The sequence below is a fragment of the Gavialis gangeticus genome, unplaced genomic scaffold (genome assembly GCF_001723915.1).
Source record: "Gavialis gangeticus isolate Ggan-Ray unplaced genomic scaffold, GavGan_comp1, whole genome shotgun sequence".
Classification (NCBI taxonomy): Eukaryota; Metazoa; Chordata; order Crocodylia; family Gavialidae; genus Gavialis; species Gavialis gangeticus.
Genome location: NW_017729031.1, coordinates 44,799,167 through 44,812,169, shown reverse-complemented (window position 1 = coordinate 44,812,169; position 13,003 = coordinate 44,799,167). Strand labels below are relative to the sequence as shown.

At 44.1% G+C, this 13,003-nt stretch overlaps 1 protein-coding gene across 4 annotated transcripts in view; it reads right to left on the bottom strand.

Moving 5' to 3' along the window:
- TANK (TRAF family member associated NFKB activator) overlaps positions 1 to 13,003 on the bottom strand; it is a 44,378-nt gene that overhangs the window by 28,834 nt on the left and 2,541 nt on the right. Inside the window, exon 1 of one of the 4 annotated variants that reach the window (XM_019522701.1) lies at positions 9,843 to 10,309. The exons of 1 other annotated variant lie outside the window; for it this stretch is intronic. The gene's annotated coding sequence lies outside the window, so the exon portion shown is untranslated. Of the gene's footprint in view, positions 1 to 196; positions 221 to 9,842; positions 10,310 to 13,003 lie in introns of those variants that run through there. 2 more of the 4 variants (XM_019522698.1, XM_019522700.1) reach the window with 2 other exon arrangements.

The window sequence follows — 13,003 nt, the reverse complement described above, 5'->3', positions numbered from 1 at the left end:
CCCCTTCCCTGCCCCGCCCCCCCCCGGTGCCCTCCTGAACAAGTGGTGGGAGCAGCGGCGGGAGCCGCCAGGTGAGTGGCCTGCAGTGGCAGAAGCTGCTCCCCAACTCCCCCTCCTGACAAGCTGTGGGTCTGTTCCGTGTCCACCCTGCCCTGGCATGTTGATCTCCGCCCCCCTTTCACCACAACAGACTTACTAGCTGGACGCAGCTGTATCAGAAATTGGATCACTATTGGCCAATATGCCTCCTTGGCTATGGGTATCGGCCCCAAAATCTCTATTGGTGCACCCTTACAGACAGATATTGTGACAGGGAGTATGACATAAAAATTAAAATTTTACTTGAAATAAATTTCAAAAAAAAGTCAGAAGATGCGCTAGTCATTGTTTAGTGTTTCTCCCTGAAGGAAGCTGGAAGTTAGAATATCTTGTTCAGCATGACAAGGGGGCTTTTCTAAATTTCTTTTTAAATGTTAAGTAAGGCTTTTTAAAAATTAAAACGAAACTTTAATTCAAGACTGCAGAAGCAAAAATAATGAGTCTTAACACCTTCTACATCAAAACATTGAGACTTATGGTGGAAAAAACCTCACAAAAGCCAATCTTATAGTATGCAAAAAATACACTCAATAAGAAATTTTCTTTATAAAAAGTCTTTCAAAAGATATTTGATTTTTCTGCCAACCAAATGAAAGAACAGAATCCACCTGACTTCACAGATATGAATATTTTATGATAGATTGTAAGAAGATAACTTTTGGTGCCTTAAGACTTCAGATCAATATTTAAAGCTATGCTTAATATTATTTTCATGGATAGAAAACCGTACATTCAAAATGCAGTGGGATACTAGTTTAAATTAACATCATGCAGGCAAGACAGATAAGAAACTATCCAATATTCTAGGTTGTAACTGACAGGTTCTCTATGGACTCCTTAAGTACTGCATCCCTTCATGGGGCAAAGCTTAAAAAAAATTAAATAAAAGAGACATGGCCCGCATTTTCAAACTTGCTTAGCATGAAGGAGATCAGATAAAGTAAAAAACAACAGACCAGCAAACCCTCAGTTCTGTTTAGAAACCTGAATAAAACAACCAGATATTCAAAAGCACACAGCAGGACTCATCAGTCTCAATAGGATGTGTTGAATAATTATGTTTGGTGTTGAAAAAATTAGGCCCCAGCAGGAGGTATTGAGGCCTTTGTAAAAATTGTGGGCTACATGTTATGCCCTGCAGTGGCTGTAAACCCAGCACAGCTCCACTAACTACAAAGGAAATACAATGACTTGCTCCAACTAAGAACCTGTCCCAGAATTTTCAAACAGCCTTATTGGCTTTGTCAGTCACTTCACACTGTATGAACAGACAAATGGTTAACCATGTTAGTCTGCAGTCTGGCAAATGGTAGGGTAGAGTGCACCTTACATACTAACTGATTCAAAGGCATGATTTTTTGTAGGCAATAACCTACTTCATCAGATACTATTAAGGTAGGATGTTGCTTATGGAAGCTTGTGCCTCTCCAAACAAGCTAGTCTCCAAGGTGTTACTCTGTATTATTCCTTGGGTGCACCTACACGTTGCTGTAGGGCGACATTCCTACGATGTTGTGCTTTAGTACTTTTGGAAGTACTAAAGCGTGGTGTAGTATGGGTGTTTACTGCACCATGTGTGCGGCCCACAATTAGATTTCACCACTACGGTGATGTAGCTGGCGATCACATGTAGTCCCACATGATTGCTATCTCACTGTAGCTTGCTGTATGGTAGATGTGCCCCCTCTGTCATAATACTATATATATACATACATACACACACACACACAAATGCATACATTGAGTTTACTGACAGAGAGAAGAAAAGTTCATTAGGTATTACCAGTGACTGATTTCTCTAGCTACCAGAAACTAAGTGTAACAGACTGTAACAGAAGGGATACTCACCCATAGGGGGTGTCCCATGGTGAGCCAAAACTAGGCTGCACCTGGGAGATTTTTTTGTCCCCCTGGGGACACCAGAACAAAAGGACTGGGGCAATTCTGCCACCCGAGGCTGGAAACAGGGTCCTTTCAGAGCCCCAGAATTCTGCAGCCAGGATCTGGTGCAGAAGGTGGGCCATTGGGGATAGTTGGGGAGTTGAGGGAGGGACAAACCGCCGTGAGGAGACTGCAGGGATCTCACTGGGGGGCCAGAGTGACAAGTGTTGGAGGCTGCAGGAGCTGAGCCACCTGTCGCATGAGTGAGGGAAGCGAGCACAGCCTGGAGGTGAGCCCTAGGTCTGATTAAAGGGGAAGCATTTGGGGCTCGGAGTTGGTGAGTAGGCATAGTCTTCTCCTCTTGTAGTGGACCTTCGTGTGGGGGCCCTGAGGGAGTAAGCAACCAGGGAAGTAGACCCACCAGCCCCGTCTGAAGGGCAGAATGGGGTGTCGTGGGGAGGAGGTTGTTTATGTATTACAGGAGGCCAAGCATGGGACCAGCTGTCATCAGGAGTAGGGCCCTGGGGACATCAAAAGAGCTCCCATCGCACCCACACCTGACTGATTATGCTTGCCTGAACTAAGGTGACATCAAGACAACAGTAATCAACCAAAAGACTGTTATTTTGGGTGTCTACATCAGACCTACCAGGATGTGATCACCTACCCATACATATACTATGTTGTTACCAAGTTTTTTATTTTTTTATATATATAAGCATTGAGTGCATTAGTATTATTCCATAAGTTAACTGCATTATGAATTAAACCTTAGAATAGATAGCAATGTATGTATATATGGAAATATCTGAATATAAATGCGTATCTATCAATATATATTGTACCTAATAAATATTATAAATAGTTACCTATTCTGTCAGAGTGCTGTTACAGGAGGTATCCCCATACTCGGATCCTGAGGGTCCTCATTAGCCCAAAAGAACCAAAAGGATGGGTCTAGCTGGTGCCCCAGGGTTCCACAAGTTGCCACTGGCAGTGGTTAGCACCCCGCAGCTAACCACAAGTAAGATCATTATTTGGCTAGGAGACCGCAAAGGAAAACTAAGGTGTTGCAGGACACAGTGGGTGCACCTACACAGTCATTCATGAGCCTTTGCTAAGGTGCATTAAATTTAGTACCTCCATTCTGAGGTACTAGAAAAAGGTGCATTAGACCATTTTAACGCATTAGCAAAAGCACATCGTTTAGTGATTCAGAGGGTAGCACTTCAGCTCTTGACTCAGTAAATCAACCATTCTGTCAGGACAGGACACTACACATGCTTTTTGCACCAATTTTTCCACTCATTAGTGTAATGTGCTCAGTTTTTTGCTGAAATAGAGAAACAAAAAATGTAAAAGTGCCCTAACCCAGGATAGCTTCGTCTCCTTCCTGTATGGAACCCCTCTCCTGGGATGAAGCACCTTTATTCCTATGGCTCTTGTATACACATATATTATCTGTTCTGACTTGTTTCATTTAAAACTGTACTGTTAAATGGAAAGTAGCTTCATTTGTTGCTGCTTCTATTTTGTGTTCTAATGTAGTACGCAGAAAGAGATATTTGCTGAATATTCTCTTACTGAGATGTCATTTTAGTTCTTAGTTTGTTTTCTACATATGAAATAAAGGTTATTCAGATTGTAAATATGGTCATCCTTTTTATGTGGGTGAATATAACACTAGCCATCTGTGGTTATTTAATTTTGGGGTACTTTTCCCAAGAAACTAGGAGGTAATTTAAGGCTGAGATTATATTTGGCTGGGATAATCTTGACTTGAACAGGGGGTTAGACTACTAGATGACCTCCTGAAGTCCCTTTGAACCTTAATTTTCTATGAACACCACTGAGCTAGCCAGTGTCTAATGACATTTTGCCTACCTAAAATTCCCACTGTAGAATCACAGGAGAATAAGGCTGAAACGGACCTCACAAGGTCATTTAATTCAACACATTTATCAAGGCAGGACCATCCCTGCATAAGCCATCCCAGAAAAATATTTGTTTAACCTACTCTGCAGATCTAATTGAATAAAGCAACCATTTACTCACTGTTGCAAAGTGCTCATGTGCTGCAGAAGTGACATTTTAACTCAAGATTGGTTATTTTCATGGAGGTAAGTGTATTCATATAGGTTTTAGATCAAAAACTACTATAGCAACATACTCATCAAATAAGTGCTTGTGTATATGAATGCAGATGGCTTTCATTAACACAGTGCCTTTTTCACAGACTTCACCATTTGTGGGGATCTCAAGAAAGTATCCCCCACGAATGGCGAGGGTCTCCATATATAAAATATTTATCTATATATATTAAAAACACACATCACCCTACATTTAAGCTATACATATTGAGCATCCTTGTTTTACCAAGACTTGATATCATAGAAACAACTACATATCAAAAACCATATACCTACATATATTAAACCTGTAAGCAACATACATCAACTTCCCCAAAAAACTAACCCTTACAGAAATCTTTTTCTTCATACAGAACCCCATGAAAATCTGTTACCTCAGTAACCACCTGAAACTCTCTCTCCTTCCCATCAATCCTCTCTGTTGAATTAGTGAAACAAGCATCTAGTCCTTCTTCTTCCACTTCCACTCTTCCTCTCCAATCTCTTCCTTGTCCAGATCGATGTAATATTTCAGTTCATGCAGCCCCAGCTTCAGGCACTCTCTTTCAGTGAAAGCCAACACCTTAAACATCCAGCTATTTCTTACTTTCTATAAACTAGTTGTAACACATGCTAATAAAGTCCTTAATAACATTTTGTCCAGTCTCTTTGGTATGACAGGTTTATTTTGGTGACACTCAGGAAGCAGTGGACCCATTCCCACACCCCCTATACATATGTATACTCCCAAAACACACGTCCCACCATTTCTTCTTCCCTGCACCTCCCCGTTGGGCATCTTGATGAGCTTCTCAAGCCCCATCTGTGTTGTAAGAAATGTCTTGCCAGTGAGAGAAGTACAACTATCCATGCTAGGTCAGCATGTTCCCTTTTTAGTGGTTTACCTGCCACTACTCCCCACACCTTCACTTGTTCTTCTGTGAAGTTTCCCACCAGCACCATCCTGTCTCTCTCCCTTACCGCTTTCATCAATTTCTTATGATCCTTCAGGATCTTCAGTCCTACCTTCCCTATTTTATACCTCTGCATGAATCCTTCCATCCTAACCTAATGAATCACTGGCTATCATGCCCATGGACTCTTCAAAGAGGTCTAATATACTCCCCATTTCCTCAGAATTGCAGCTGGGTGAAGTCAGGTGATATGTGCTGCTTTCCCCTCTCCCTCTGTTACTGCCTTGAATATTGTACTAACATACTTTGCTTGGACAAACAACCCCAATCCAACAGTCCCCATCTATCCCCACCTTGCTTTGTACAGTTCAGCTCTAGCCAACCTTTCTCTTTTGGCATTCCAGAAGAACACACATTTCCCTCTGTACTTTTGCTATCTGCTGCCATGTTACTAGGAATACAATTCCCATATATAGAATAATTGTCAGTAACACAGCCTTAAATGCTGCCACTTTTCTGACAAAGGACTGTGTCCTTCCAGACCATAACCAAATTATTTGCCATAGCCTTGCCATCATCGTTTCCCATGCTATATCACCTTTCTCCTCAGCATCCATCGGAATCCCTAGCACTCTGATTTCTCTCTCTCTTATTTGAAGGCCCAGCTTCTTCAAGTTCCTTCAGTTCCCCACTCCCCACTTATGGTGCTTTTTAATCTATTTAGCTTAGCCCCCATCACTTCTCCATACTCTGATGTATGCTTTAGCACCCTTTCCACTGAAAATTTGTTTCTAGCCACTACATTTATATCATCCATGTATAGTTTGCATGTTACCTTTCTCCCTCCTGGTATCTTTACTCTGCTTATGATCTTATCTTTTCTAATTCTTTGTGCCAATGGTGACTTGCCACACACAAATAGTAGCCGTGACAGGGGACACTCTTGTCTCACCCCTATGTGGATTTTGAAGGCCATTTAGGTGCCCATTGATTTGGACTTGACTCTCCACTTCTCTATACAACAACTTTATCCAACATATACATTTCTCTGGGAAACCCATTGTTCCAAGCATCTCAAATATGTTATCATGATCAACTCTGTCATATGCTTTTTCTAAATCTAGGTTTGCTATAACTGTGTTTGTTTTCCTCTCTTATATCTAGGACAGTGCATTTCTGAACACCTGATTGCTTTGGAGATCCTTCTACCTGGTACTGTGTATACTTGGTCTTCATGTATTATCTTCTGGAGGTTTTTCCTCATCCTCAAAGCCAGCAACTTGGCCACTGACTTATAGTTAAAGGGGCTACCAGGCCCCACCCCCCCAGATTTATTTTCCCTGCTACAGCAGTGGGAGGGGGACAAATTCAAGCAAACCTCCAATAATTAGATTCTAGATATGGAAAATTAAAATTTATAATTTTTCCATATACAGAATCTAATTATTGGGGGGGGTCATCTTATAATCAGGGTCATATCTATTTTGGTAAATACGGTAACTAAATGCTTTATACAGTAATGGAAAAGCCAGCACATTTACCACACAGATGCACAATATGGTAAGGGTACTTAAAGGAAACAAGGGTACAATATTAGCTGCTTTGAGAATCTTAACTCATTATTTCCTTTAAGTACCCTTACCATATTGTGCATCTCTGTGGTAAATGTGCTGGCCTTTCCATTATTTTATAAAGCATTTAGTTACTGTATTTACTAAAATAGATATGACCCAGTCCTCTTTAAGTTGGACTGTCAAGCACATCTAAGCCTCCATGAGACAATCAATGTTTCAAGATGTTACACAGAGCTCTGATGTACCATTTAGTACAAAGTATCAAACACAAAAAGCCTCCACTTATTTACACCAGCTGAATATCTGTCTCCTTTTATTTACACATGAAACAGAACATATAATCATGTAGGACAGGAGATCTGTTGGCATTTCTATGAACCTAAATCTCATATTCTCACAATATATAAAAATATGCCATTTCAAAATGTAATCATTGGGGTTTTTTGTTTTTTTTTTTTAAAGATTCCCATTATAGCAATAACGTTTGAGAGTAATTCAGTTCAATATTTCCCAGTCATTGCTATCAACTACTCTCTGAATCACCACTACCAGGAATCCCAGCACTCTGAAACATCACTTCATCAATACCAATATCTACTGCTAGAAGGGGACTAATTCTCCTCTGGTGACAGTGAATGACTAAGAAGGGCTACTAAACCTTCCCACATAAAAGAGTTGTTATCCAAAAGGAGAATCCTATTCCATTACAATAAACGGGGGGAAGGGGGGCTAGAAGGGCACAAAGTCACACAAAGAAAACAAGTCTTTGGAGCATGGGGCCTTCCAGGAGTTAGAACAGGGGTGGGCAAAATGGCAGATCCGGCTGGTGGCTGAACTCCATTTCCCAGCAGGCCTGCCCACATCGCTGCAGCCAGTTTCCATGGGGGCCCCAGAAGCGGCAGGGCTGTGACAGCACAGGGCCAGGGTTTCCATGGGGATTGGCCCCAGCAGTGCTGGCAGGGCACGTGGCTGCGCTGGGAGCTGCTGCAGGGGCAGGGCTGGGATCTTGCAGCAGTGACAGCATGGTTGGAGCCAGAGTGTGCAGGCAGTATAATCGCTGCTCTGCCCTGGCTCTGGACCATGTTGTCAGTGCCACAAGATCCCAGCCCAGGAGCAGCTCCCTGCCAAGCCACACACCTTGCCAGCGCTGCTGGGGCTGATCTCCAAAAAAACCCTAGTCCCATAGTGTCACAGCCCCGCCACTGCTGGGGTCTGCATGGAAACCTGCCACAGCAACATGGGCAGGGGCTGCTTCAAAATGGAGTTGCCATGGGTCTGCTCTGGCCCACGGGCTGGACTTTGCCCACCCCTGAGTTAGAGCAAGCATACACACTGGTCTTTCAAACTGAGGAGTTTATGCTCTTTTCTAACTACAGTACAATAAAACTAATGTAGTAATACAAAATGGTACATGCATCTACTGTTACATTGCATTTTCCAATCACACAAGCAAGTACCATTTTGAAACTTTATACAAATACTAGCCATTTGCCTGTCAACAATGACGGGTGGCGGGGGAAGGAGGGGGGGCTGGGATGGAGCACCGCCACCTAATGCCCCATGTTCTGCCTCTTGCAGGATGGGGGAGGGGGAGCCAAGGCCAGCAGTCCTCAGCGCAGCTTTGGAATCATGGCATCATGGCGGGGCTCCCCCACGCTTGGAGCACTCTGATTGGCTGCTTCCGTCAGCCAATCAGAGTGTGAATAAAGCGTTACAGACAGACAAGCTTAGGCTTTTATAATATTCGAATTACACAATTGTGTAATTAAATACTCTATTGAAAACAAATATGTGGGAGGAGGTCAAATTAAAGTCAAGTGACAACCTTAAGGCACCACTGTGGCCTTAGCACTTCTTATTCACAGCTGTGTTTTATATGGAGCTATTATAATTTAGTTCAATTGTGCTATGGAATAGCACAATAGTATGATAATGTACAGCAGTGAAAAATGGCTGTAAGTACCAAATCAAGTCAGTCAGATTTTTGATGAAGCAGTGGGAGGTTTTCAGATACCACAATGATGGTGACTACATCAAAAATGACAGAAGAGAGAACAAAACGCTTGGGCCTGTGTCTGTAGTCTCTCCCCACACACACCTCCCACTCATGCTGTGGTGCACAGCTCCATGAACAGAGCCGCTAGTCAGTCAACCGCTCTGCAGGATGCCATGGAGTAAGCAGAAGACTTCATCTCTTTCTCCAGATACCTACTAATTCTGCCAGGATCCCGACAACAGGGAAGTTGCACACCATAAGTGGTCCTGCCTGCAACACCCCCAAAGCTTTCTGAAAAGTGAAGCACACACAGTTTTGTAGTTTTACATCAGAATATTGGCACTATCCAGAAGCAAACTCTTCTCTGCATTTTTTTTGTTCTGATCATCTTTTCAGTTTCATCCACTGGGTTTTTTCAAAATTAAAATGAAAACATTTTAGTTGTAGCTCATCCTCCGATCACCTTCTGAGTGGGAACAACTGCTGAAGTAATGTCTTGTCAACAAGACGGAGCAGATTTGTCCTTCCTGAGTCAGAAATACACTAAAAGCCCCCAGGACCTGGGCACCTTCAACCCTGCCACAAGGCAGAGAGACCCCCACCACCTGCTCCTTGAAAAACAAAAGAAACTCTCTCCTTGACTCAGTCAAGGCATCCCACGGGGACCGCACGGTTGAGGCCCGGAAAGCAGCGATGCCAGTTTTCCCCCGGCTGTTTCCTGTGCTACAGCTTCCCCGGAGCGGAGAAGTCTCCTGCCATTCACAACTTCCCAGCAGAAACGGAGCCCGGTTTAACTCTCCTGGCGCCCGAGGGACTCCCCGCTCGGCCCGTCGGACGGGGCAGGGGACAAACTCCCCTTCCCCTCGTGTCTCCGCATCGGGAGCCGCCGAGCGAAGCGCTACTCCCCTCACCCCGGGCAGCCGGACCTCCGCTCCCCCGGCGCCCCGTTCCCTGACTCCCTCCCCCCCCCGGCACTTCCGCCTCTGCGACCGCGGGGGGAGCGAGCTGTCCTCGGCAGCTACGCGTCTCCTGCCCTGCTCTGTGCACTCAGCCCCGGGGCAGGGAGGCGGTTCCCCACAGCCCGAGACACAAAGGGGTGAAGGGAACCGAAGCAGAAGGCAACGCCGGAGCAGGAGGAGCGCGCGGAGTCGCCGCGCGGCTGCGGTGCTGACCCCGGGCGCGGCAGCTACTCAGGCGCCGGCTGCGCGCCGGGGGTGCGGTGAAATGTTTACAAGCGAGTCAAACTTACGAAGTCTTCAGTGAGCAGACAGCCCTCCTCGCACCGGCGCTGCTCCCCTGACTCACTCCGGCCGAGCGGGCTGAACCCAGGAACCTGCGTTTGCTTCCTGTTTTGTCCCGAACACCCCAGCCATGTGACGGAGCACAGCCCGGCTTCAGCTCTGCCCTTTCACGACGGGTTCAGAGGTTGCGAGCCAGTTAAACAAGTCTGGCGAACACCTCTGTTGCAGCATGGCCGCGGAAAGGTTCTTGCTGGCACTTTTCATGGAGCAGGAGAAAGATTGCCTCGGTGCCTCCGGCCGAAAGTCGCACTTCCCCGGCTCTGCCTTCCCTACCCACTATAGATATCTGCCGGTGTTCTGCCTAGTTGCTCCCTCGCCCCATGGAGAGGCTGCACTTCATTGCCGCATGGAGAGATCTCTGGATGTGTGCCGTTGTACACCAGCAGTGATGTGATAAATACATGACATGATACTTTGATGATCCACAGCACTCTCCATCCAAGGATTTTAAAAAGAAAGTGTCCTTTAATTTTTAATTCAACACTTTAACTTTTTTTTCACATATAATTCATTTAGGAAAATAGTTCCATTTCTGAAATCAGTTCTAGGGTGATTCTTTTTGAATGGCAAGTCAATAATTTCGTTTGCTACAGCTGAAATACTGTAGAGCCAAAGTTGCAACTGAGTTTCCATTATAAGTTTATTGCTCCTGCTTTGTACTACTTTCTTCTTATGGACCTTAGGATGGGAAAGAGTTGGTGGCAGTAGATCCAAGGCTCCCCCCCCACCCTCTTTTTTTTCCTGTGGACTTCCTGATACCAGCAGGAAAGAAGTGTCACAATTAAAAGGCTAGCTGCTCCTGGTGGTCTTATAGAGTGTACCCCTACAGTGGGCAGGCCTCATCCTATGATGCAAGTCCACAGTTCACTCCTGGTCAGACCAGGACCCAGGTTCCAGCCCTGGGAATCAACTGTGACTCATTCAGTTGGACCACAGCTTGAAAGCCACTGTTTTAGACAAAGCATCATTTATTCACTCACCTCAAGGTATAGGACATGCACAAATACACAGTTCTTCACACACATCCCCTTAAATTAGCCTCCCTAACTCTGTAGCTCATTTGGGTCCAGTCTTCTCAATTGTAAGGAGGGAGGAATCTGTAGCCTCTGGCAAACCACTCATCTCTAGCTCACTTAAAATGAACCTTGTCTAGATTTTAGGTCTTTAATCCCAGGTTTAGCCTTTCTAGCCTGGATAGAGCCCCTTGAAGCTGTGCACTGGAAGCTGACTTACCCATGTCATTGTTCTATCTTTCCTGCTGGGTTTTTTTAACAAACCCTTTAAGACCCCCTTTGACATAACTCCATTCAATAGGCAGCACCACAAAGCCAAACAGGAAAGCAGTCACACACAGTATTCCTACAGAAATAAATCTAGGGTGCATCATCTTCACTTCCTCCGTGTTCCTGGAGTGTGCTGCTTTTGAGCGTGTCCTGCCCACCCCGGAAATGGGGTGAGGAAGCTGCTCTGAGGGCACTCCTACCTCTGCTCTTTAATCCTCTGCCTCTGGTGTGATGACACGCTATGCCTACAACACAGCTTTACTATCTTATTTCTGAGCTTGCTGTGTGCAAATGGGAGCTGACAGACAGGATGTGCTCAAGAGCTATCCTCCCTGGGAGTGTGGGGGTTGTGGTGCACACATACCCATTCACATTTTCTTAGTTGATCACAGGAAGAGTCCTTCAGCATGTCTTAGGAGGCTCACTGGAGCCCACACCTGCCACCTATGTATCTGAAGGTCATTAGGGACACAGTTATCAACTTACCATTGCAGATTAATTTAGGACCACTCTAACACTCATTTAGTCTTAGGTCATCTTTAGGGTTTCAGTGAGGGCCACCCTCAATTTTCCATAAGACTGCTAGTTACTAACAGCTTATTATTTGCAGTGGAAGCTGACAACTCATCCTACCCTAAATGGCTAAAGCAGAGTTTACTGTATGGCTGTGAAGAACAGACCAGGAAGGCAAGGAGGCAATGAGCACTCTTCCTAAAAAAACCTAAGATCCTTAGCCGAAGTCTTGACCGACTTCCTAAGGCTTGCTGAATGTCATTCAGATAACCTACTTCATGACATGTTATTTCCTACAAAAGGTCTTCCTTCTTGTTAAAGCTTAGTCTCCTAAAGAGCCACCCTGCCCTATCTGCTGCATGACAGGGGAAATAAGTTATTTATTTCTTTTTCCCCTAAGATTTTACATATTTTTGGTTTTTATCTAGTTCTGTCACATACCTTTATACCGCACCATTCCATTCACTAGTTCCACTCTGTTTACTAATAAAGAATACCCCAATAAGTACTTCCAATAACAGAGAGATACTCAACAGCTGTATTCAAGTCAGGCTAAGGTAAATTTCATGCAATTTAAAATAAACTAAAATGGACTAAAGGCAGCACAAATCAAATAATGTTATCCAACAATAGTGAAGATAATCAGGTATCTCCTTACTTGGTGTAGTCATCAATCTATTGATATGTGGAACTCTAACAGTTTATACCAGCTCTAGTTCTGCTGCAACATACATGCTGATGGATAAGGAGCAAAAGTTCACTAATCAATTTCTAACACACTTAGTAAAAGTTCCATGTGACATTTTTACAGCTGACAGCACAAAAATGGCAATCCTTTAGAAACCGTGACTTCACTCTTTTGAAATCACATATATAATTCTTCTATTTAACAGCTTGTCAGTAGCATCCTTTTGTGATAAATTGCATGAGAAGGATCTGTCATCAGACTTTAGCATTTTTCCCCATCCTTCAGGAGGTTTAGATAAATAAGGTGGCACTGCACACCTGCTGTACAATAGTGTATCCTATTTTTTTCTCCAAAATCTCTGACTGCTTGAATAAAATCTAGCTACTTTGCTCTGCTAAAAAAAAAGCAACTCTCTACAATCGCAATGTAAAATCTGTATGCTATGGGCCAGATTCTGCTCTGCCTATTAGGCTTAAAGTAATTGAAAATCCATTGATGCATATCCTTTTGTAACAAACCATCATTTTACTGTTAAGACTGAATCATAGAACAGTGAGAACATAGGCACTGACTTAGATTTTTGCCGGTGGGTGCTTCCAGACAAAACCCTCCCCCCCATCCCCCT